This window comes from Urocampus carinirostris, chromosome 9 (genome assembly GCF_059441175.1).
Source record: "Urocampus carinirostris isolate Australia breed hairy pipefish chromosome 9, RoL_Ucar_1.0, whole genome shotgun sequence".
In the NCBI taxonomy this organism is placed as follows: Eukaryota; Metazoa; Chordata; class Actinopteri; order Syngnathiformes; family Syngnathidae; genus Urocampus; species Urocampus carinirostris.
This window is the reverse complement of record NC_142357.1, coordinates 33,605,815-33,633,162: the sequence shown is the minus strand read 5'-3', so window position 1 is coordinate 33,633,162 and position 27,348 is coordinate 33,605,815.

The window sequence follows — 27,348 nt, the reverse complement described above, 5'->3', positions numbered from 1 at the left end:
CATTCCATAGCATTGGGGCCAGGATGGAGAACGCTCTCAAGCCTGCAGACTTCTTGGCTCTCTGAGTCACCAGTAGACCGGCATTTTCCGAGCTCAGACTCGGTGCAGGAACATAGGGGGAAATCAAATCAGAGAGATAAGAGGGTGCAAGTCCATGCAAACATTTATATGTTAATAAGAGAACCCTCAAGTCACATCTTAAGTGGACTGGGAGCCAGTGCAAGTTGGCCAATACAGGAGTAATATGCTCAAACTTTGTGGTCTTAGTCAAAAGCCTAGCTGCCGCATTTTGAACCAGTTCTGGAGACCAGAAAGCAATACTTTACAGTAATCAAGCCAAGAAGTAATAAACGCATGAATTAAAACCTCTGCATCTGATTGGGACAGCATCGAACAAATCTTCGCAATATTACGGAGGTGGTAGAAAGCTATTCTAGTAATATTTTAACGTGTGACTGAAACGACGGATTAGGATCAAATATAACACCTAGATTTTTGACCGAATCACTATGGGTGATATTACATTTGTCTAGGTTCAGGGTAGTGTTTGAAAACAACTCACGACGGTGAGTTGGACCAATAATCAACATTTCAGTTTTTTCTGGGTTAAGGCGCAAAAAATTAAGTGACATCCGTCTTTGAATCTCAAAGACAAGTAAGGCAAGCCTCCAGATTTCTACAACTTAACTGTCCAGTTGTCTCCAATGGCACATACAGTTGAGTTAGAGAATTTGAGATACGTTTTTAGCGGATTAACGCACCATGTTGTAGCTTCATTTGAGTTACTCGTTACCAAGAAAAGTAATTGCGTTACTCCCAACACTGCTAACAGCAAAGGCGTCCAAAGAAAAATAGTATAAATAGATGGAACAACACATGACTAATGGACACTTAAGTAAAGAGGCAAATTATAAACGCCTGATCTGAGAAACAATTAAGATTTTTTTTCTTTTTCTTCTTTTTTTTGTTTGTAGTAATTAATTCAACCTCGCTAGCCTCTGGCTACGATGCAACAAAGGGAATGTCAGTGGGCGCAGAGCGATTGCCCGCGGGAGGGTCAACACACTGTGAAGCGACGAGAGCAAAAAAGTCGAAAAGAGAGAGCATCACAGTCAAATGGACGGCGGGGAACTTGCACAACACAATGCTAGCATTTTGTAAGTGCTGCCGGGGCAACACCGACTTAAATTAAACCGAGAGTAGCAAGCAGAGTAGCAAGTTTGGGTTGTGATTAGGGCTGCAACTACACCAATTATTTAGTAAACTTTGAAAAATCACATTACGATTACCTCCTCTTGCTTCAAATATTTAAATGTTGGACAGATGGAAATACAGAGCACATAACAACCACATATTCTATATTATAAAACAATAAAAAAAATGTGAAATAGCTTAACAATAAGCAAAAATACATGTAAATGTATGCTATACACCTTGAAATATGTGTGGGGATTTTTCTAGCTTTAATTTTGAAACCAAATTATTCTTCACTGCAATCAGTAAACAAATTTGCCTCTAGGTGTTGCTTGTGCTCCACCATAAAAAAAAATGATCTGAATGATGCTAGAATTGCCTAAACTGATCAACTTTGAGTTTTTTGAGTTCTGATATGAATTACTAATCCCAAATGGATTCAATGAATCAGGCCGATTGAAATAGCACACACAATTTATTAGCACAGAGAAATAATGATAGGGATTAAAAAAAAGGGAAGGGGAAGCGCCGGAAATTATGGGAGAGTTCTACCGGCGTGCGATAAGTCGATCATGTAGGAGAAAATGAGGATGAGCCATTGATCAGATACTCTTTTTATATGGATCAGGGATGCTTGAACAGATCATGCCTCTTTGGGCGTGGTCTCAGATATTTAAGACCATCAAGATCAGATGACGGTGTTTGAAGTTGCTAAACTTGTTAGAAAGCCAAAGAAGTGAGAAATTTGCATAATGTCTGTACTTGAGAATGTCCCTCCAATCGACATAATTACGTACAGTGAGAACATTATTTTATCAATACATTGCCTTGGAGGTTTTAATTACATTTAAAACTTACTGTTGTCATATTTCATTATGGTACAAGGTGATTTGGTATGTCCGGGAACTGTCCAAAAGGAGACGCTGTGATTCCGTTCATTCTAAAGTGAGTTATTTGACACAAAGAATGTTGAAGTCATTTTTGTGTTTGGGTTATTTGCTCTTCAAATGTAAGACACTTTATAAAGTGCAAAAAATAAGAGAGGCAACATCAGAGGAGAATGCGAGTACTCCATCGGAGCAAGAGAAGCTTGTGCATTTTTTACATTTTTATCCTTTCGCACGTTGACCTTTTTAGTTTGTCTTAGGTGCACTATAAGGAGAAGTCCTTCAGTTTTGTTATATTTGTTTAAACACACTCAAGGCCATTCATGAATATCTTTTTTCATGTATTCATTCATTTATTCATGCAACTAAATGTATGGTCTTAAGGCACGTGCAACCACAACATCATCGCCAGACCAAGAGTAAGTAACTCACCTCTGCCAAATACTCTTGCATTCACCTCTCTCATCACGCCATCCATCTACACATTAAACAGCCATGGTGACATCACACACCCCTGTCAGTCACAAACCTAAAGTAATTTCCTCGGACAGAACAATGCCGTGAAGGAGATGTTACACAACGCCCATTCGACTTGGAACTGCTGCTTAAAACACACCCTCGAATCAGCTGCATTTAAGTCAGGTAAATCCCTCTACGTTCTCTTAACCAAGGTAGATTTAGAAGTGAATCCACGGGCGGAAACGAGCATGATGAAACGGAAAGCAAAAATCTCACGCATCAAAGAGTACGGCGGAGATTCCGATCAATTACTTTTCGAGGCCTGTCCGTCTTGCTTACGCTAGAGAACGTTCAGTCTCGGTGTCTTCTCGTTCTCAGATTTACCGCATCTGTTTCTGATGTAATGCATGCGTGTCGGTCCTCTTTGTTTGGTCAGCTTTTGATGACGTTATGCAGGTCGAGGTTAGTTTGGCTGCGGAAGCAACGTTGAATTACATCGATAAATAAACCTAGGCAAATACAGTACCTTGCAAAAGTAACAGCCCCTGAAAATGTGAGACCCAATCGTGAAAAAACCCAAAATTCTTTCCACATTTAATGGCGTAGACCAGGGGTCAGCAACCTTTTCGGTTGTGGAGTGCCACTTTCAAATTTTCTATTAAATCAGTGTGCCACACCAAGATCAATGACTCGCACAACATTTTTTTTAATATCCAACAGAGCTGTAATTTAACACCAGTCCGGATATACAACATGGATATACATTGAAATCATACAACTGACCAATTTATCTTCCACTATTCTTGTTCATCAATAAACTAAAAAACACGTGGAAAGGCCAGTAGCCATCCATGACTTAAACATTTTACTACAAGAATCAACCAGAATCAACCATTCTTTATCAACAATGAACTACAATCAAAACCAAGTGATATGGACAGCTACCATACCATTCATCAATTAAATCTTATTGCAGAAAAATATAAAAATTTGAAATAACAGAAGCAAGGCAGAAGGATAATAGAAAATAAGTGCAACAGAAATAACAGCTGATTTGTTCGCAGATGTTAAATGGTTTTCCGTGCTTTGCTATGCAGTGAGCAATGTGATAACTTGCTTCAGTGGTGGTGATTTTAGCAGTGACAAAGGTTTTCAGGGTCTGTATTTGTTGGCCGTACCTGGACACAGCGTGATTTAATGGATCCGCCTTGTCAGACTTATCCTTGAATTCATGTTCATGTTTCGTCTCGTAATGATGTTTAACGCTTGATGTGCGAGCTACAACGCTCTCGAGGCATAATGCACAAACAGCACGGTCATTTTTTTTGCACAAAGCCCTAATGGCTAAAATGAACGAAATGTTTTCGCTGGACGATCCGTCACGATTCATTCATTTATCGTGCGCCAGTGTTTCTGTGGCTGCGTTAAAACACGGATCTTTTCCTCTGCAATGCGCGGCGCAGACATGCATTCACACACGAAGCAGAGGAGGAGGGGTGCTCCCGCAAACACTGCGCGCAACTGAAAATGTCTAAATTTCAGGTAAAAATGCGCCACTGCTGGCATGCGAGACATAGGTTGCCGACCCCTGGCATAGACGTTTCAAAAACATATTTGCCCCCTCTAAGTTAATAACGTTGTACAATGTCCTTTTGCTGTGATCACAGCCTCAAGTCTTTTTGGATATGTCTCTCTCTAAATTTTGCACATCTGAACTGAAATATCTGCCAATTGTTCCTTACAAAACAGCTCAAGTTCCTTAAGGTTTGATGGTGATCGTTTGTGCACAGCATTTTTTGGATCTTTTTACAAATGCTCTATAGAAATGAGCTTTGGACTTTGGCTTGGTCATTATAACACCTTTATATTGTTAGCTTTAAAGCATTCCATTGTAGAATTTGCTTTATGTTCAGGTTCGTTGTCCTATTGGAAGATGAAGCTACGTCCCATTCTCAGGTTTTCTGACAGAATTTCCCCGTATATGGCTCCAATCTTTCCAGTCCCTGCTGGACAAAAAGAAACCCCAGTATGATGCCATAACATACCATAGTTTGACAGTGGGGGTGGTGTTTTCAGGGTGATGTTCAGTGTTACTCTGATGCCAAATGTATTGCTTTGCAATCAGCCATGGATGTTCCATTTTGGTATCATCTGACCAGAGCACCATGTTCCACATATTATTTGTGCCTCCCTTGTGGTTTCTTGTAGACGCCAATTAGGCCTTTTGTCGGTATTCCTTCAGAAAGGGCTTTCTTCTTCTCACTCTTTCATGAAGGGAAGATTTATTCGGAGTAAGACTTTTAGTGGTTTATTCTTTGGTCTTCGTAATGGTGTCTGATCTCCAGTGAGCCCATCACAGAGCAGATGCATTTAAACTGATACTCATTGTACTCCGTCATTGTTAATCATTTAGGTCGACATTGGATCATTCAGAGGTCATCAGGGAACTTCTCGAGTCAGTTGGATGAGCTGAGAGAACGATCAAGGTAGGATGGAATGGGAGATTGACAGAGATCGGTGCAGTGTCTGCCCTCATGCGAACCCTGTACCGGTCCTTTCAAATGAAGAAGGAGCTGAGCCGAAAGGCAAAGCTCTCGATTTACCGATTGATCTTCTCTCAACTATGGTCATGACCGAAAGAATAAGATCCCAGATACAAGCTGCTAAAATCAGTTTCCCTTTCAGAGTGGCTGTGCTCTCCCTTAGAGACAAGTTGAGAAGCTCATCAGGGAGGAACTCAGAGCTGCTTCTCCTACGCATGGAGAGGAGCCAGCTTAGGTGACTAGCACATCTAATAATGATGCCCTCTGGACAACTCACTTGGGAGGTGTTTTGGGGATTTCCCACCGGCATGTGACCCCAGGGACGACCCGGGACACATTGGAATGACTATGTCTCTGGGTTGGCCTGGGAACGCCTCGGGATTCCATTGGATAAGCTGAGCAAAGTGGCTGGGGACTTCTGGACTTCCCTGCCTTCGTGACCCGACCCCTGATAAGGAGAAAATAATGAATGGATGGAGGTTTGAAGCCTGAAAATGTGTCAATATGACAAAAAATATTGTTATTGTTATTGTATAATGACTTGTTTACCTGACTGCCCATTTTGCACATCTGGTTAGCTGCTCCTCTTGCACTCTTTGCACTACTGTATAATACTATACGTAGCTATAAATTATTTAGCATATTATCAGTACTTCAATACTCTAACTCAGTACAACATTTATTTATATCTGTACATTCAAGAAAACTGAGCGGGTCAGATGTATCGACATTTCGTTCTGTATACACGTGTACAAGAATGACAATAAAGTATATCTGAATCTGAAAAAGTTATTAGGGTACAAATATTTTAGCTAGGCACTGTTCAGATGAGAGGATTGTTTGAAACGATTGAAAGAAATAATTCGCTGAAACAGAATGTTGGGTAAGTTCATAAAGATGAACTTTTGTCTCGTTAGCGTTTTTCATTTAGCACTCGTATCCCCACTGGGAAGTTTACTCGGGTCTTGTTGGATGAAAACTTTGAACATTTCTTTGTCACACCAGCCGCCAAATTATACTTGATAATTAGTGAGCTTAGTGGAACGGCACTGAGCGGAACTCTATGCTATTTTGTGATTTTCTGTCAGCCCTACTGAGGAGTGGGAATAAATCAAATTTGCGCAAGTAGATAAGTTTCAACCTTCAAATTTCAAGCAAGTCCCAAGTCACTGAGGCAAATACAAAACAAGTCGATTTCACATTCATTTTCGACAAACTCAGATTGTTGTTTGAGTTTTGGAACTTACTCAGGAGTTGAGTTATACAATGTGAAATGCGATTTTAATTATGGTTTATTTTTTTACCAAGTTTGGGGTTTTATTATCCGTATAGATTTATCACTTGAGATTTTATGCAAATTTTTACCAGGTATTAGTTTGCTAAAAAGTTACTTCTACCAATTAATACTTAGGCAGGAACCTGTGGAACCTGTGGGCCAGGACCAGTAGACTGCGGGACAGCTTCATCCACCAGGCTGTCAGGATGCTGAACTCACTTCCTCCTCTGCACTTACACAATTGGTATATATATATATATATATATATATATATATATATATATATATATATATATATATATATATATATATATATATATATATATATATATATATATATATATATATATATATATATATATATATATATGTAACGGGTGTCTCATCTCATCTCATTAGCTGCACCGCTTATCCTCAGTAGGGTCGCGGGGGTGCTGGAGCCCATCCCAGCAACCATCGGGTAGTGGGCAGGGGACACCCAGAACTGGTTGCCGGCCAATCGCAGGGCACACGGGGACAGACAACTCACTCGCTCAGTCACACCTAGGGACAATTTGGACCGGCCAATTCACCTGAAATGCATGTTTTTGGAATGTGGGAGGAAACCGGAGTGCCCGGAGGAAACCCACGCAAGCACGGGGAGAACATACAAACTCCGCACAGTAAGGCCGGGAGCTGGATTTGAACCCACGCAGGAGGTTCCCACGACCTCAGAACTGTGCCGCACACGCGCTAACCACTGCGCCGCCGTGCTGCCATCTAACGGGTGTAATAATAACTTTTTTTAATTGAAATTAAAGCTGAAATATGTTGTATAGTTTCTGTATAAGGGTCCTGCAATGATAAGTCCAACAGTGCCACCTGCTGGTATGTGGTAAGGTTTGGTTTGGCTTTAGACTTTGAGACAGGAAGGTGGGGGTTTTTAGCAGTCTACAGCGAGCTGCCAACGGTAAGACACGATCTTTTGGTGCTCCGCAAAATGTTAATTTTAAACATTAAAACCACAGCTGACAAATCTCTCAACATGCACAGTAATGTAATTGATGTTGTCAAGGTGTTTGGATTTATTTTCGTTTCGTTTCTGTCGCCTTTTATGTTAGTTTTCCCGAACGTTGCATGTTGTGCTAAAATGCTAATTCCCCTTATAGAGATCAAAGCCAGCAGAGAAGCTTACCACGTGTTGTGTTGTGACTCATTCATTTGCAGGTGAATTGTACCTGTTCTTTATACTCGTTATTGTTATTATTTCTATTTTCTCATATATAAAAAAGGAGGATGTTGGTTAAAATTCAGTTTAAAGAAAAATATGTTGAATTCATTGTAAACGTTAAAAAAACACTTTACGATCTCTTGTTAAAAGTATCTTGTTAAAATGGATGTAAAAATGTATTGTGATGGTTGATATTCTAAAATGTATTTTATGTAAACTGAAAAGAAAGCTCTTTGATATTTTTTTGGCAGTCTACAACGAGCTGCCAACGAGATCAAACCCAGCAGAGAAGCTTACCACGTGTTGTGTTGTGACTCATTCTTTTGCAGCAACTATAATAAAAACTATAGTTAACTTAAATCTAAACGGCTGCTAATCTGACTTTTGCACTACTGGCAGTTTTTTTTATAGCTTGCCACTCCTTGCACATTGCTCTCTGCACTATTGTAATTACAGCGTTATTGTTACAGTGTTAATGTTACTGTGTACCTGACTTGTCAACCTGACTGCCCATTTGCGCATCTGGTTAGCTACTCCTCTTGCACTGTCGGCACTATGGTAAAATACTATACGTAGCCAAAATACAATACAACATTATTTATATCTGTACATTCAAGGAAACTGTGGGGGTCAGATGCATCGACATTTCGTTCTGTATACACGTGTACTAGAATGACAATAAAGTAGATCTGAATCTGAATCTGAATCTGAATTATCCAGTCCAGCGTGAATGTGGATCTTTGGTGGGACGGATACACCGCGGTTACATATAGATCAGGGGTCGGGAACCTATGGCTCGCGAGCCATATATGGCTCTTTCTACGAGTATATGTGGCTCAGAGACAGATTTGATTGCATGCAAAATTTCTCCATCTTGTCCAAAACTTGATTCGTTTATCCTGATAAGTTACCCGCAAAGCCAAACCAAAACTTACTGACAAATGATTACTTCGCAGTATATATATGGCACGTTTTTCACTACAATTTACAGTCAAGGTGTCACACAAAAAATGGGGAAAAATAACTCGTTTCGGCTGTACACCGCTAAAGAATCCTTTATATAAAAGTTCACTATGTAATCTGTGTTCAGTGTTCAGATACCTTATGATGAATCCACAGAACTGTAAATACGCCAAAACACCGGAAGAGAACTTAGTCATTTGATTGGGTGAGTGGGAGGGATGGGTGGAGCTATGCAAAAAGTACAAGCACTCCTTCCCATCTCTCGCCAAAGGTAAGCACATAAGGCTCCCTATTCTCAGAATGTTGTGACGTTTTTACAAAATAAATGCTTGCATCTGGTTTTGAAACCAATATGTATGATAAAAAAGGGTCAAAAGGAGTTTAACCGATCTTGAGTCATTGCAAGAAAGAGACAAGTTTAAAGTGGTATGTTTGTTGATTTTGGGTCAGGGGCTCTGGCATTATTCTCTTTTCATAATTTTTATCAAATCATCAAAAATAAATGTGCTGAAGACTAAGCTTTTGTCTGGGGCGCGGGTTTAGCAATTTAGTAAATTTGTCTCATAATATATGGTGTGGCTCTTTCCCAAAATAAAATTATTATTTTTTGCTTTTATGGCTCTTTGAGTCGAAAAGGTTCCCGACCCCTGATATAGATAAACACTGAGGCTTTTTGGCTAAGTAACTCAAAATAATGTGACAATCCCTTTAAGGAATGAATGTATTCAGAGGCTTGTTCATAGAGTGACATAAAGTTGCTACACAATAGGTCTTTACTACAAAGCCCAAGATTCCCTGAGAGTAAATAGATCCGAAGCATTTTTCAACAAGAATAATGCATGCACACTAGGCATAATATGCATTGGTTAAATCAAGGTATTTCGTCAATTATAAACAAATATTCGGGCTAAGAAAGTCATTTTCTGGTGGATTGTTTCAAATGAGGGGATTCCGGTTTCAAGCAGAAAAATAATGGATTAACGATCTTGTGCTTTATGCGAGACAATTTTAAGTCCGAGAGATGGCAATTTACATTATATTTTCCCTTGAGAGTCAGTGGTTCTTCCGTAGCGTAAATAGTTGCAATTTATCTGTCATTTCTGCATATTACAGTAATTTACACACTTTATATCACTGCAAGTAGTAGTCTGTACTGCCAGGTGTTTGCCGATAAAAGCACGGACGATTACAATTGCTACATAAATAGACACTATGGCTTTTCGCCAAAGTAACACAAGATAATGTAAAAATACTCGTAAGAAATTAACATATTCAAATGAGGCTCCTTTAGAGAGTGAGATAGTGTTGTTGAGCCAAAGCCGCTCCTGTACTACAAAGACCAAGTACGCTCCCCTACTTACGAACATTCGAGTTACGAAAAATGGTAGATACGAAGATTTTTTCGGGATGTTGAAAAATACTTGGATATTGCTGTAAGTTAGATGTTGTATTGTGTACCTTTTCCGAGTACAGGACAGTATTATAGTGCTTCTTTCGGCTCCTACCGGTGTGTGGCATAGCGAGATCTCCCCCAGCATCCACCCCAAAGAAGAAATCGACTTCTACTTCCTAGTTCATGTGTATACACACTGCACTGTATCTCTAGCACGCTAAGAACCTTGACATTTTTATTGTTTAATATCTCGTGCATCCATTCATTATGGTTGGTCTGAAGTGTAAAGAAGAGGCGAGTTATATATTTGGAAATGAAAGTTGAATAAGAAAGCTTGATGCGGTTGAGAAAATGGTTGGATCACTTTTTTTCGGCCACTTTCTACCACGAAGGAGGAAGTCGCCTAACTCTTGAAGCTCATCTTCCAAAAGTAAGTTGAACTAACTATATTTATCTTTATAGAGCATATTATTTTATTAAATTTTTCATTTTTAGTACAAAACAATACAGGTTACTTATAAAAGCCTAAAACATAGCTATATAAACCTTAAACATACAAAATATACTACTGAAGCAACCTACGGACAAATTCAACTTACAAACGATCGTTCGTAAGTAGGGAAGTGTCTGTAAATAGATCACAAATAGGAATTCTTAATGAAGAATGGCAGGCTGATAAGCATACATTAAAAAGAAAATATTCAATCAGTATAAACAAAGAAAGAGATGTATTCATGTATTATTTTGTTTTTTAAAACTCAAACAAGAGGTTATTCCAGTTTCTGGCGAGTATATATATGATCAACAATCTTGTTTTTATACAATCAAATTTAAAGTCCTAAGAGTCAACCATTTTTCATTACCTTCTTAATGGCTCAGAAAGTGCGGTGTTTTCTCAATTTACAGGGACAGACTTTTTTAGATTTATCATTTTGTTTACAGCGTTTTAGCGTTTTAGCTTAAAATATTTAAGCCATCGGCAATGTTCCCTCTAATTTTCCACGGGTCTGGGCGTTCACACAAAGTCGGTGAGCAACGCTTGAAACAACAGTGAGCAACCATAATCCCAAGTGTGGCAAGATAATTCATTATCAAACATGTCCAAAACTTCATCAAGTTACATTTTGCTGAGTATCCGGCAATGCAAAATTATTTTTCTCTTTTGAACGAATTGACTCATGTACTATTGCAAAGGTTGTCAGCCTACAAACTTCGTTTGTTCTTACAATTCTTTCACAAGATATCCATTTTTTTTTATTTCCTGATATATGTTGTCGCATAATATTAACATTTTTGGGGGCTTATTTAGTCGGTTGCAAGATACAGAACTGTACTTAATCACATTTTTTAGTGGAAGTACAATGTTGGCAACAAGATTCACTTGATATAATTGGAAATGATTTGAATGCAACACAAACTTTTCCTTCTTTTTTCTGTGTTTTTCTACTTTTTTTTAAATTCCTTTAAAAAAAATCTCATTTTGTTTATTTTTTCCGAGCTGTTCCTTTTTTCTTTTTGTTCTCTGTTTACTTTTTTCCCTACATTTCTTTCTATTCTTTTTTTTTCTGGCTTTTTTCTACATTTTTGTTTCTTTTTTTTCTCAGTTTATCACTACTTTTTCATTTTGGTATTTTTTTCTTTTTTGTTCTATTTCCCCCTTCTTTTAAGTCATTTTGTGCATAGTTTTACGTAATATTTGGTCATGTCGGGATTAAAGAAGCGAAAACAACCTGAAGAGCCGGTTCCTTTTAGTGAGCCGAGCCGAAGAAGCCGGTTCTTGACCAACTCTACTAACTTTACTCAACTTCGCTCTACTCCGACTCGACTTCAAAATACCGCATTTAGGACACAACGTCAGGGGAACCCGTGTATTTTTACCTTCATGCACTGTGACTCAAGCCGCTTCTTAACTAGTAATTTTGAGCACTGATTTTTGTGCGCCGGCTAGATTTTCTTGTGCGCAGAGAATGTGCAAGCAGTGCGCAATTGCGCATGCCCGCAGCTTAGAGGGAACACTGGCCATCGGTATATTCCTGTGCTCGGAGGTAAACATCCACAGCAGGTCTCACCATATCTTTAACATGTCACCGTCTGTATCCTGAGCTCATTTCTGATGTCCCGACAGCCAGTACCTAGCGTTCTTGCCAATCATGTGTCATTTGTGGCGAGACTGCAAAATATTCTATTTTTTCCCAAACCTCCGCGTACATTTTGTACCTCGTTTTTACGGCTGACTCAAACACACCACCAACCGACCGTCTGATTGCGAGCGCATTAGTCACAGTCGACGTCAAGTTCCCCGCAACGACTGCAGGACCGCGGTCACTCTGGCTCCTGTAAGAGTTCTGAGCTCAAATGATGATGATGATGACGTACGGTTGGGTTGGGTAGGGTTACTTGAACTGGATTACTTTTGGATTACTCCAATACCAAATATGCTAATAAAAGACAAAAGAAACTAAATATGAATAAAATGACTACATTTCGTGCAGGCTTGGGGAGTAACGGAATACATGGAACGGCAAAAATGATGTTGGGAAGCTGTTTGGATTTATTTTCATTTTGTTTCTGTCGCATTTTATGTTAGTTTTCCCGAAAATCGAAGAGATCAAAGCCAGGAGAGAAAGCTTACCACGTGTTGTGAGTCATCATTTTATTCATATTTAGTTTATTTTGTCTTGTATTAGCATATTTGGTATTGGAGTAATCCAAAGTAATTGAAAGTAATCCAGTTAAAGTAACCCTACCCAACCCTAAATTCTTCTCAGGCGCTTGGGTCCGGCTACATCATGGACAAGAACCCTAGAAGTGTTAATTTATTATCTAGAAACAATCATTGTGATTTTTTTCAAGTAATTACAAAAATTAAAGGCTGCAAAGCAAGGATAAAAAATAAAAACAGTTTTGAAAAATCAACAAACAGCCACTAGGGTGTGCCAACATTGTCCACACAAAAATACTTTAACAGAAATACAACAAAAATAGGGGCAGCACGGCGGCGCAGTGGTTAGTGCTTGTGCGGCACAGTTCATGTCATGGGAACCTGTCGTGGGTTCAAATCCAGCTCCAGACTTCCTGTGCGGAGTTTGTATGTTCTCCCCGTGCTTGCGTGGGTTTTCTCCGGGCACTCCGGTTTCCTCCCACGTTCCAAAAACATCCATTTCAGGTGGATTGGCCGGTCCAAATTGTCCCTAGGTGTGAATGAGCGAATGAGTTGTCTGTCCCTGTGTGCCCTACGATTGGCTGGCAACCAGTTCAGGGTGTCCCCTGCCCACTGCCCGGAGATGGCTGGGATGGGCTCCAGCCCCCCCGCGACCCTAATGAGGATAAGCGGTACGGATAATGAGATGAGATGAGACAACAAAAATAGCACACGATAACTGCAAAACTAAATATTAAATATAGTGCTTGAAAACAGGGACCTCATATATTATTTTGCTTTCATTCTGAAAATAAAAATGAAGTATAGAATTACTACAAAAATACTCCTGCAGCAATACTATATTACAAAATACTACTAGAGATCAAAGCCAGGAGAGATAGATTACCACGTGTTGTGAGTCATCATCTCATCTCATTAGCTGCACCGCTTATCCTCAGTAGGGTCGCGGGGGTGCTGGAGCCCATCCCAGCAATCATCGGACAGTGGGCAGGGGACACCCTGAACTGGTTGCCAGCCAATCGCAGGTTGTGGGTCATCATTTTACTCATTTTTAGTTTATTTTGTCTTTTATTAGCATATTTGGTATTGTAGTAATCCAAAAGTAATTGAAAGTAATCCAGTTAAAGTAACCCTACCCAACCCTGCGCACGGTTGGGATTTATCTTTAGGGAGGATGCTAGCACTTCACCCCTGCTTCCCAACGTCAAGATGCGCATACAAACCCACGGCGTGACTAAGTCTGAGCTGGCGATCCACGAGGTTTTTGTTACGAAGAAACAAAAGTGGTGAGTGGGACGCTTGCCCAGGCAAGACATCCGTGGGAAATAGTTGTTAGGACGCGGTTTCCGGGCTCTGACCCAATTTGGGAGAATTTTGCTGGATGGGTGTTGCAAGATGATGCAGATGGTGGTAAAAAATGATATCTGTCACAAGCCAGGAACGGAGACAGGACCCAATAGCGTTCGTTTTACTCAGTGTTTATTGGGGCGGCAGTGGCTCAGGAGGTAGAGCGCTCGTCTTGGGATCAAGACATCCCAGTTCCAATCCCGGCTCCTCCGTGTTACATGTCGAAGTGTCCTTGGGTAAGACACTGAACCCCTAATACCCTCAATAAGCAGGTTAGTGCCTTACATGGCTGCACGGCCGCTATTGGGAAATGTGAAGCACATTGTAAAGCGCTTTGGGAAGTCATTGACTTGAAAAGCGCTATAAAAATGCAGATCATTTCATTTATTAAGAAAGAGAGCAGTGCTTGCATCCACGATCCGATGTTCGTCTGTCAAGGGTAGCTGATGGCAGGAACGCGGAAGTGGCACTTCCGTGTCGAGCGAGGGTAGACGTTAACAGCGAGAAAAATGGTCGTTGGCCAGAACGGGGGAGCAAAACTTAAAAGGAGCCAGAAAAGAATTTGGCAACAGGTATCAGGCAGGAAACAGGGCAAAACAGGTCGATGGCCAGGACGGAGGAGCAAAAGCAGAAACGGGTCCAGAAAAAGGTCGGCAACAGGTATCAGGCAGGAAAACAGGGCAGGATAATGTCCAAGTACAAAAGCTTGCCTAGCTGAGAGCATAGGTTTGCAGACGGTCTTTTGGAAGACGGGAGATTAAAAAGAGTTCAACAGCCAATCAGCTCCCGTGGCTGTTAGGGACGATTCAGTAATCATGACAGATATCAACACATTTAAAATTATTATCCTTTGTATACAAAGATACAAAGGTTTGGGGTCACCCAGACAATTCTGTGTCTTACACGAAAAAAATCACACTTTTATTTATGATATGAGTTGTCGCATGCCTGTCTTCCCTTTTTGAATCTCTTCCTTTTGTTGGCCAGTCTCAGATGTGTCTCTTTCTTTGCCACTCTGCCTTGAAAGCCAGCAGCTTAAAGGATTTTATACATTTGACTATAAAGGATTTTGTACGATTGACTATAAATGATTTTATACGATTGATTCAGTTTAATGCAATACATATATTCACTGACTAGGCTTTAGTTCAATGTCAGGGCAGGCTATTCAAAATGCATAATATTTTATCTCGGAAATTTTGATAACACGACTCGTGGATTTGCAGACGCAGAACGGCAGGCGCTGTTTTGGGAAAACGAGACATCAAGGCGCTGTGATGTGAGATCAACGGCTTGGCAAGCCCATGGGAGGAGCCGAGACGCCATCTTGTGGGGAGACGTTGGCCAATAACAGAAAGCTAAAGGACTTCAGAAGAGGGCTTTCCGCACACACCCCAATGTCACTTCTTTGGCCGTCTCCTGAGTACACTTAGTTCTTCTGTTAGGAAAATAAATCCGCCCCCGTTTGAAAATGTCGGCTTTCCTGGTCATTTTTCTCTCAAGAAACAAGCAAGCATAATTGTTGGACGAATGTAGGTTGTGTTTGGTTAATGGAGTCAGACAACTAATTCGAACAATTTGGTAAACGGTACATTTTGATCATTAATTCCCAACAAGCTGTTGATCAGAGTAACAATCGGGCCTAAAAAATCCAGCTGGACCCGACCGTGCCTTTATTAAAGCCCAATATAGCCCAAGCCCAACCAATTACTCAATTTGAGAGTCTGAGCCCGAAGCAAACTAGAAATTTCATATATTGTTTCTGAGTCTGGGGGGTCATTGACAGGGGGATGGAATCCATCACGCGGATCCCCCACCGTGCAAAACTTAAAGGGGAGACTGTATGAAATTGAGTTGACAGGAACATTGAAGGCTATCCATCATTTTGACGGCTTGTAAATTGGAACATGAACAACATCAGTACGTTCTTAAGATAAAGAAAGGAAACAAAGAACATTGACAGTGGATTAAAAAAACAAAAGTCACAGAGAGAAGCCCAATCCAAACCCGAACGTAATGATTGACATTTGTGTGACGGTCTCAAGCTTAAGATCTTATCTCTATTGTTGATGTTGACACTGGTTCGGGTACTATGTAACCAAGCTGCTAGTGGAGGACCTGTAATGCTTCAATTTCTCAAACTTGAGAGTCTACTGTACTTGTCCTTTTGCTTGGTAGTACATTTCACTTCTTTTTCTACTCTGGTTAAGCCTGTTTCTTCTCCTCTCTAAAGAAAGTAGTACCCACCCTTGTGGGAGACCTTCCATTCTTGGCCATTCCTTCCATGGCATAGCCTTCATTTCTTAGAACAAGAATAGAGTTTCACATAAGAGTTATATTTTTCTGGCAATTATGAAATTTTAATGACACCCACAATGTGAGGCACCAGATACTCGATAAGCTCAAAATGAAGTCAGTTTTATAGCTTTTCAATCCAGCTGTGCTAAAGTCATAACACAATGGTTTTCTAATCACAATGTACTATCGGAACACTGGAGTGCTGGTTTCTAGAAATGGGCCTCTCTACACTTATGTAGATATTGCATTTAAAAAAACTAAAATTTGCAGGCGCTCGAGTACAAAAGGTAAAATTTAGACTGCAACTTCTTAGCTTGTGCACAAATTAAATTAGCGTAGACATATCTTCATCATGCAAATTGCAAAAAGAAAGGCACATGACGCAACTTTCAAGCTAAACGCAATCGAGCAGTCCGATATAGAAGGAAACAGAGCTATCGCACGGAAACTTTACTTTGCGAGCGTGATGCCAGCGTGTTTTTGAATAAGGGAGCGTGGGACGACGTCTATATTACAAAGTCTCTTTCCCATACTGAAGGAAGACGACTTTGATGACGTCAGTTATGAGGAGGAAGATGAGGGCGGTTTACCGTGCTAACTACACGTACGGTATGTTTTTTAACAGAGCTGTTTACTGTGTTGCGAGCGTGTTGCTAGTAGCGTTTTGCTACCCTTCACAGGCACGGTTTGGGATTAAAGTTATAATATTATTATTAAAGCTTTGAAAACTCTCTCGGTGTACCGTCTTTCTTTGTAAATATGTGTAACCATGTATAATGTGTATTTGCACCTGTATATTTTTGTAATGTATTTATTTTAGAAACTTATTCTGATATGTTTTGTACGAGCAAATGAGAAAGAAGGGGCGGGGCAAACACGGGCTGACGGGAAGTGGAGTAAAGGTGAAACGTGTTTGTGGACGCGGCCGACAATAGTGGATATATATTTTTCCCACCCTTACCTTTGAAAATATACACTTTTTTTCCTTGGATTACTTTCAACGGGCACCCGGACTCTGCAGGTCTGCATTAAATCTTAAGTACCGGTGTCATTTTCCCGGCTGTGTTTTATGGACTGCATCGGGTATGGGTTAACTTCCTGTTTGTATTACGTTTTTTTAATGTGGGCGCATGCGGCTAATATACAGGTGCGGCTTGTGTATGTACAAAATCGGTTTTCCTCACGAAATGTGGTGGGTGCGGCTTATAATCAGGTGCGCTCTATAGTCCGGAATTTAAGGTATTTGTCTCGCTCCCCGTCACCCCTCTCGAGGGATATGACCAGGTTAGATAAATAAATAGATCTCTGATTAGTGTCGGAGTTATATATTAATATAAACTCATTGCTGGCAATTATATTCAAGTCGAGACATTTATAAAGTCCCATCTTGCTTGGTCGCCCAGGCCAAACTGACAACATCTGGGTCAGTAGGCGTGGTTTATTGAAAGGTCGCACATGCGCAGTGAATGGATGGAGTCGTGCATACATATTACATTACATACAATAGATAAACGTTGAAAACGTATTAAAAACAATGGAATTAGACTGAAAATATGGATCTTTGAAACGTGACTATGTGTGTGTGTAATGATTACTTGCATTTTGAAAATAGAAAAACAGATTAAACAAGTTGATTTCATAGCATAGGAATTTCGAGGGATATAACCAAGGTATATATATTATATATATATACATATACCACAGCCACATCCCCCTAGTGGGAGGTGGCTAGAGTCATTTCTGACTCTTTTTGGTAGATTGATTCAGAGGAGGGGATTCCCAGCCCCCTCGCTCAACCCAACTGAGGGGTTGGGAGTCATTAGGTGTCCAAACCCCCCAATTCCAACCCCTAATGCTGAACGCCAAGCAGGGAGGCAACGGGTACCAATGTTTAAGTCTTAGGTATGACTCGGCCGAGGCTTGAACCACAACCTCCCGGTCTCGGAGCGGGTGCCCTATCATCTAGGCTACCGAGCTGGTTTTATGACCAGGGTAGAAAGATAAATAGATCTCTGATTAGTTAAATGGTATTTTCATTGAAAAAAACCTTTGCTTTTCCTTCAAAAATAAAACTTCTAAGCGACCCCAAACTTTTGAACAGTGTATACGACTTGAATTCCGTTTACTAGAGGTTCTATCCGCACGTTATTTATATACTGTATGTATGACTGGGTTCATATTCTACGTAAGCCGGGAAACCAATACCGTAAAATATAAACATCTCCATGGAAAGCTGAAGGTTGTTGAGGTTAATAGAAACCCTTGGAGTGTGTTTTGAGTTAATGCCAAGGCTTTGGACTCCTACCACAGGATAAAAACTAAGCTTTCGAGCATTCTTGGACTGACTTACGTGACCACTTTGTTCTTTAGCGTCGCAGGCGAAGACAGAGAGGGATTCTTTGAAGTTTACCCACCGCACGATTTCATAGGTCGTGAAGTGCAATAGGCCGAAGCTGCTGGCTTGGAGGTGGCAATGAACAAACAACGTGAAGCCTTGAAGCGTTTTAACAAAGATACGTTTAAAGGGTTTGCATTGATTTCCGAGATATAACTCAGTGTGGTGACGGAGGGCTTGTCAGTAGGGACTTAGATTGCAGACATGGAGGGTGGAAAACTGTGTTGGTGTACCAGAGGTCGTAGAAACACAAAAGGAACCTATGTTTTGTTCTGGTCAGTTGGTGAATGTTAAAGTTAAACATTATATAAACTCTTTGGTGGCAGCCAAGTCAAGTCAAGTCAAGTCATTTTTATTTGTATAGCCCTAAATCACAAAGAGTCTCAAAGGGCTTCACAGATAATTACACTATATTACACAGACTATTTTTCAGCCGACGAGAAGAGTAGGTTATTCATATGCTATGGAGTAGAAGTGAGTTTTAAGCTTAGATTTAAACATTTCCACTGAGGTTGCAGATCGGATCTCAGGGGGAAGAGCATTCCACAGCACCGGTGCCCGGATGGAGAACGCTCTCGAACCAGCAGAACTCTTCTTTGCTCTTGGGATCACCAGAAGACCGGCAGTCTCAGATCGTAGGCTTCGGACCGGGACATAGGGGGAAATCAGATCTGAAAGATAAGAGGGAGCAAGTCCATGTATGATTTTGTATAATACTAAGAGAACCTTGAAATCACATCTAAGGCTAACTGGGAGCCAATGCAGGTTAGCCAAAATCGGTGTTATGTGATCGTACTTTTTTGTCCTAGTTAAAAGCCTCGCTGCGGCATTTTGTACCAGCTGAAGAGACTTGATTCTAGACTTCGGGAGACCACAGAGGAGTGCATTACAGTAATCGAGACGGGAGGTAACAAACGCATGAATTATAATTTCCGCATCCGACTGAGACAGTATTGAACGAATTTTAGCAATGTTACGAAGATGGAAGAAAGTTCTAGTAATTTTCTTTACATGCGTTTCAAAGGATAGATCAGGGTCAAATATGACACCTAAATTTTTAACTGAGTCACTCTGTGTGATGTGACATTTGTCAATGTTCACAGCAGTTTTTGAGAATAAGTCACGGCATTTAGATGGACCAATGACTAACATTTCGGTCTTTTCAGAGTTTAAGACACAAGAAATTGAGTGACATCCACTCTTTTATCTCAATGAGGCAGGCCTCCAAATTTCCACAGTTTAGTGTGGGAGATTCCTCCAACGGAAGATATAGTTGAGTGTCGTCTGTGTAGCAGTGGAAGCCGATATTGTACTTGCGAATAATATCACCTAATGGAAGCATGTAAATGCTGAAAAGAAGGGGGCCAAGCACTGAACCCTGCGGAACACCGCAGGTAACATTAAAGGGCTCAGATATCAATTCGCCATATTTAACACAGTGCGTCCTATCTGAGAGGTAGGATCTAAACGATGAGAGGACGGTTCCTGAGAGACCAATCCATTTTTCCAACCGTTCTAGTAGGAAATTGTGGTGCACTGTGTCAAAAGCAGCACTAAGATCCAGCAGCAGCAAAAGTGATGAAGCACCAGAATCCATTGCCATTAGGAGATCGTTTGTTACCTTGATCAGAGCTGTCTCAGTAGAGTGGTTAGCCCTGAATCCTGATTGCATAGATTCAAAAAGGTTATTCTCGGATATGAAATCATTCAGATGTTGTGCCACTACTTTTTCAAGTACTTTAGAAAGGAAAGGTAGGTTTGACACAGGTCTATAATTACATAAGATTTCTGGATCAAGGTTGGGTCGTTTCAGTGTGGGTTTAATAACGGCGGACTTAAAAGCTGCTGGAACTACACCTGAGGAGAGTGATATGTTTATAATATTTAGAACTGAAGGTCCAAGGACGCCAAAAATACTTTTAATAAGTGAACCTGGGAGCGGGTCGAACTGGCAAGCAAGTATTAAGTTTTAAAATCTCCCTCGAGGATGACCCAGCCCTGTCGGGATGGTATGTTGCCAAAAACGTGTCTCCGACAGAACTGGGGACTTCCGGTCAGGTGTGGTTTTATTGACACAAACAGGAAAAGGAACACACATGAGCGCGACTTCACAATAAAAGAATATAAGATCATCATCAGGAGAGAGAATGGAGTTTCTCGGACACGCCGCCATCCAATCTCACGCTACGTGTGTTTCATGGGAAAGCGATCTGGGAACGAAAATGAATTTGGAAACCGTGCTGGAAAATGTCTCTTTGTCATGTTCTGTACTTTCTTTAATGTCCTGTTCTGGGTGTTATGGTGCTTCCGGTGGGAATGTGACTCTTTGACGTGTCTTAGAGATATATTTGTTTGTTTTCTTTCCTTCGCTTGCCATTAACCCTCTTATCATCATCTAAAGATGTTCAGTTCATGGAGTTTTTTTCCATTGTCAGTCCGTCTACGAACCTCTGTTGAAAGAAAGCAATCCTTTTTTGACCCTGACTCCGGCCTGTCCGTCTTTTTCTGTCCGTTTGTCCTTTTCTTTTTCTATGTAATATGTTTTCTTGAATTATTTGCGTTTGTTTTTTTCCTTCTTTTTTTTCCTCCGTTTTGGATATGTTTCCCCTTTTTACTTCTTTTTCTCTTTATTTTTGTTTCTGTTTTCTTTCTTCCGTCCGCCATCAACCCTCTTATCATCATCTAAAGATGTTCAGTTCATGGAATTTCGTTTTATTTCCGTTGTCAGTCCGTCTGCGAACCTGATGATAAACGTATAAAAGATATTATTAGACTGATGTTTGAAACGTGACTTTATGTGTGTGTGAGAAGGATTGTTTTTATATTTAGGAATATAAAAACAAGTTATTTTCATTGCATTGAATTCTGAGAACAGCACGGCGGCGCAGTGGTTAGCGCTTGTGCGGCACAGTTCATGTCATGGGAACCTGTCGTGGGTTCAAATCCAGCTCCAGACTTCCTGTGCGGAGTTTGTATGTTCTCTATGTTTTCTCCGGGCACTCCGGTTTCCTCCCACGTTCCAAAAACATGCATTTCAGGTGAATTGGCCGGTCTAAATTGTCCCTAGGTGTGAATGAGCGAATGAGTTGTCTGTCCCTGTGTGCCCTGCGATTGGCTGGCAACCAGTTCAGGGTGTCCCCTGCCCACTGCCCGGAGATGGCTGGGATGGGCTCCAGCCCCCCTGCGACCCTAATGAGGATAAGCTGTACGGCTGATGAGATGAGATGAGATTCTGAGAAATGCACATATCCAAAACGGCCAACTTTACAGTGAACCACTAGACTTCAATGAATTTGTTTTATTTGAATCCCCTTGGCTCCATCTTTCTCCAAACTTTGGTCGTACGCAGATGAATTACATTTTTATTCTAGGAGTTGAGCTCGGAGTTACAGTGCAGCTGCTTACGTCTGCATGGGTTGAGTGTGGGAGGACAGATGAGTAACAATGATTCCTCCCCCTCCAGTGACCTCACCTCACCTTTTTGTGAAGTCGATGAGATGCTCTCATCGCTGCTCTCGATCCTGCCGTGTTGTGTTGTTTTTATTTTTTAATGTTCGAGACTTATTTTTCTATGCGTTAACACCCCCAAGAGGCAACTATTGAAACTGGGTTAGAACTATCTCAATGTGTTCAAAAGAAATGAATGTTGAATGGACAACTGACTCCAGGTTAGGCTCACAAAGGTGGTCACCCTACACAGGTAGTACAGGTGATTGGGGTGTGGTCGCAGCGAGTGGCGGGAATTTTGTGTTGCTCACGTCGTCGCGTCTACGAGATTGTTTCAGATTCCTACTTTAGCAGAATTCTGGATTGAGACTTTTTATCTTGAAAAGTTTCGGGTAAGTATCTCGGACGATTGGCGCAAGGTAAGTGCCGCGCACAATTGTTTTTACAGTCGGAAGCTGCTGCCGATCGTTGTTGAAGGATATCCCCTCCCACGGCTGCTAGGACGCTCTTGGCATCCGACGCTTACAAGTAAGTATGGGTTGCTGTAAAGGTTGCTCCCGTGTCCGTAGGCAGGTTGCCCTTCTAGAGGGACGTGTCCGTGAGCTAGAGCAGTTTAAACGGAAAATGTTAGGTGCCTCGGACACCACTGCTAGCGTGGGTTGTAGCGAACCTGCTAGTCCGGTTAGCATTAGCCCTAAACGGCATGCTAATCGCGGTGAGCCAATTCAGACGCATAACAAGTTCAGCCCCCTAGCTAGTCCCACTCCACCCCGGTCTACTGGCTCCCGCACCCTAGTTATAGGTGACTCCATCACCCGTAACATAAAGCTTAGCACCCCAGCCACGGTTATGTGTATTTCTGGGGCCAGAGCACCCGACATTGAGGCTAATTTGAGGGAGCTGACGAGCAAACCTAGACACCAGGACAGGGCTAGCTACACCGATATAGTCATTCACGTCGGCTCCAATGATACTAGAATGAGACAATCTGAGATTACAAAGAAAAATATTGCTAGGACCTGTAATCTCGCCAGAAAGATGAGTCGGCATCGAGTAATTGTCTCTGGCCCCTTGCCTGCGAGAGGCAATGATGAGAGGTTTAGCAGACTAGTCTCGCTTAACCGATGGCTGGCAAGTTTTTGCAATCAGAAGGGATTTAGGTTTGTGGATAACTGGCCTGCTTTCTGGGGCCGACCTGACCTGCTGAGGAGAGACGGCCTTCACCCTAACTGGGAAGGTGCTCTCACTCTTTCTAAAAATATAGATTACTGTTTAAGCCTTCCATGACAGGATACACTAGTGCAGGCCAGGTCACAGGTGATTAGTGAACCTGTTACCATGGGTGTGGAGTCTGTAACGCTAGAGCTAACTAGCGCTATGCTAGATTCATGCAATTCACATAGTTTTTGTAGTTTAGAGTGTTCTACTGACTGCACCATACACCCTGATTTATACTATTCTATAGCATCTTCTTCTGTGCCTCTTACCTCTGTTTCTCCCTTGTTAGGTGAGGAGGGAGAAGAAATAACATTATTTTCTACCAATAGTCATCCTGCTACTCCACCGGTCAACAATATTCCTGTGGTGTGGAATTCGGGCCGCATCTGCCGTCATGCAAGGCACAAGACCCGGGACCGGCAGTCGAATCCTGTGGTGGTTACCACTAAGGTGCAAAACTCGCGAAGGGTTTCAGCTCAGTCCACAGTGCTGAAGCTTGGCCTTCTTAATATTAGATCACTAGCCTCCAAAGCTTTACTTGTTAATGACCTTATTAATGAACACAATCTTAACCTTATTGGCCTTTGTGAGACCTGGTTGAAACCAAATGAGTTTGTAGTGTTAAATGAGGCTTCTCCCCCTAACTTTGTGAGTGCGCACTTGGCACGACCATGCAAAAAAGGTGGAGGTGTTGCTCTTATATCGGAAAATAGGTTGAAATTTACTTCTAATACCCCTACTAGTTTTAAAACGTTTGAAGCACTTGTTATGAGGTCCTTAATGTCAACACCAATTTATGTAGTTGTTGTGTATCGCCCACCTGGACCATACTCAAATTTTTTGGAAGAATTCTCTGATTTGTTAACAGACTTAGTTACGTATGCGGATAATGTTGTAATTATTGGTGATTTTAATGTTCACATAAACTCCCCATCAAATTCACTTGCAATTGCATTTAAGTCACTGATGGATACATTTGGTTTCAATCAAAGAGTTGATGTGCCAACTCATAAAGATGGGAACACTCTAGATCTTGTCCTGACCCGTGGCGTAGTAGCCTCAAATGTTACAGTGTTACCGTATCCTAATGCCATCTCTGATCACTATTTTGTTAAATGTGAGGTGCTGTTTAATGTTTACTGTGATAAGGAAAATATAGGCTTTAGCAGTCGCAATATCCGCCCTAAAACGGTGTTAGCCTTAAAAGAATTATTACCTACGGTAACTGCAGCCTTCCCTTCGTACACTGGGTCTGTTGACTCACTTACAAACAACTTCAATACTGCTTTGGTAAATGTTCTTGATTCTGTGGCGCCCCTAAAGTATAAATTCCGACCCAAGAAGAATACACCTTGGTTTACTGAAGAAACTAGGTTACTCAAACAAAGTTGCAGAAAAATTGAACGAAAATGGCGCACTACTAAGCTGGAGGTTTTTCGACTGGCCTGGTGTGACAGTTTGCTGAAATATAAAGTAGCTCTTGCCTCAGCTAAAGCTTCGTATTTCTCTAAGATTATTGTTGAACATAAGAATAATCCAAAATTTTTATTTGACACAGTGGCGAAACTTACCAGACAACAACTTAACCCAAATGGTTGCACTCATTCTGCTAATGACATTATGGAATTTTTTAATAAAAAGATTCAACTAATCAGGAATGAAATTTTAAAAGAACGCTCTGTTTCCTCCTCCTATATCAAAGATGTGGAGGTGCTAGGTATGGACTGTGTCAGCGGTTGTTTAGAAACATTCTCCAGTTTCAATGAATTGTCCCTTGATAATCTAACACAGATGGTCAGTAGGGCCAAACAAACTACGTGCCTGCTTGATCCGTTTCCAGCTTCACTGGTGAAGGATCTGTTTGAGATCTTAGGACCATCAGTTTTAAATATTATTAATATATCGCTATCCTCGGGTATTGTTCCTGTAGCCTTCAAGTCTGCCGTCATTAAACCCACGCTTAAGCGACCTAACCTTGACCCAGAAAGCCTAGGTAATTATAGGCCAGTGTCAAATCTGCCATTTCTTGCGAAATTACTTGAAAAGGTCGTTGCACAGCAGCTAAATGACTTCATGTCAGAAAATAACCTTTTTGAAACTGTCCAGTCAGCATTTAGAGCAAATCATTCTACTGAGACAGCCCTTGCAAAAGTAACCAATGATCTCCTTTTAACAATAGATTCTGGTGCCTCATCAATGTTACTGCTGCTGGATCTCAGCGCTGCTTTTGATACGGTCGACCACAACATATTATTGATTCGTCTAGAACGCATTGGTATCTCAGGAACTGTACTCTCGTGGTTTAGGTCCTACCTGTCAGACAGGATGCAATGTGTTAACTATGGCAATATGACCTCTAAACAATCTAATGTCCCTTGTGGTGTTCCTCAAGGCTCTGTACTTGGCCCCCTTCTTTTTAGTATTTATATGATCCCGCTTGGTGACATTATCCGCAAGTATAATATTAGTTTCCATTGCTATGCAGATGACACTCAACTGTATGTGCCACTGGAAAAAACTGGACATTTAAGTTTTAGAAATCTGGAGGATTGCCTTACTGAGATTCAAAGATGGATGTCAAATAATTTTTTACGCCTTAACCCAGAAAAAACTGAAATGTTGATTATTGGTCCAGCTCACTGTCGTCATTTGTTTTCAAACATTACCCTGAACCTAGACAAATGTAATATCACCCATAGTGACTCGGTCAAAAATGTAGGTGTTATATTTGATCCTAATCTGTCGTTTCAGTTACATGTGAAAAATATTACTAGAATAGCTTTCTACCACCTCCGTAATATTGCGAAGATTCGTTCAATGCTGTCCCAATCAGATGCAGAGATTTTAATTCATGCGTTTATTACTTCTCGGCTTGATTACTGTAATGTATTGCTTTCTGGTCTCCCGATGTCTAGCATTAAAAGTTTGCAGCTGGTTCAGAATGCGGCAGCTAGACTTTTGACTAAGACTAAAAAGTTTGAGCATATTACACCTGTATTGGCCAACTTGCACTGGCTCCCAGTCCACTTAAGATGTGACTTTAAGGTTCTCTTATTAACATATAAATGTTTGCATGGGCTTGCACCCTCTTATCTCTCTGATTTGATTTCCCCCTATGTTCCTGCACGGAGTCTGCGCTCGGAAAATGCCGGTCTACTTGTGATTCCGAGAGCCAAGAAGTCTGCGGGCTCGAGAGCGTTCTCCATCCGGGCCCCGGTGTTGTGGAATGCCCTGCCTCTGGAGATTAGATCTGCAACCTCAACGGAAGTTTTTAAATTGAGGCTTAAGACACACTTCTATTCCAAAGCATATGATTGATGCCCACCTCGTATTCTGTTTTGTCCTGTCTTTTTCTGAGGCCTGCCTGGCTGATACGAAGGAGAAGGATGATTTGGGATGGGTCAGCGGACCGGGGTCTGACCTGCAGCATGTCAACCCCTGCATTTACCAGCTGGCGTCGTCGTTGATGTCATGCTCTTTCCGGACATTTTCAACATCTTACCTAGTGTTTACTATTCTGTGTACAGTAATGCTAATTGTAATTCACCCTGTTCAATCCTGGAAGGGGGATTACCACATGTGAGGTCCTTTCTCAAGGTTTCTCTTTTCTCCTCACACTGAGGTTTTTGAGTTTTTCCTTGCCCGCATGCTGGTTTGCTAGTTTAAGATCAGGTAATTGTGTAATTTTGTAACTGTAATCCTGTGCAGTCCTTTGAGACATTTTTGTGATTAAGGGCTATATAAATAAATTTGACTTGACTTGACTTGACTTCGAAAGCACCACTGGCATTTGGACTGGGGGCCAGGGTCGCTCTCGAAGTCGCTGAGACACTCAAGGCGCCTAAGGTAATCCTTAGTAGCGCTAGACTCGCTCGTGGGAGGCTCCGTAGTTCTCCGAAGGAGAGGGGGCTGCGACTGTCCTGTGCCACCAGGCCTGACGGGGTGTGACCCAAGCAAACCAAGCAGACGAAGCCTTGAAGTCCTTAGTCCGTTCGGACAGGCCGGTGCATGATTTATGGAAGCCCCGTGGGCAGGTAGTACAGGTCATTGGGGTGT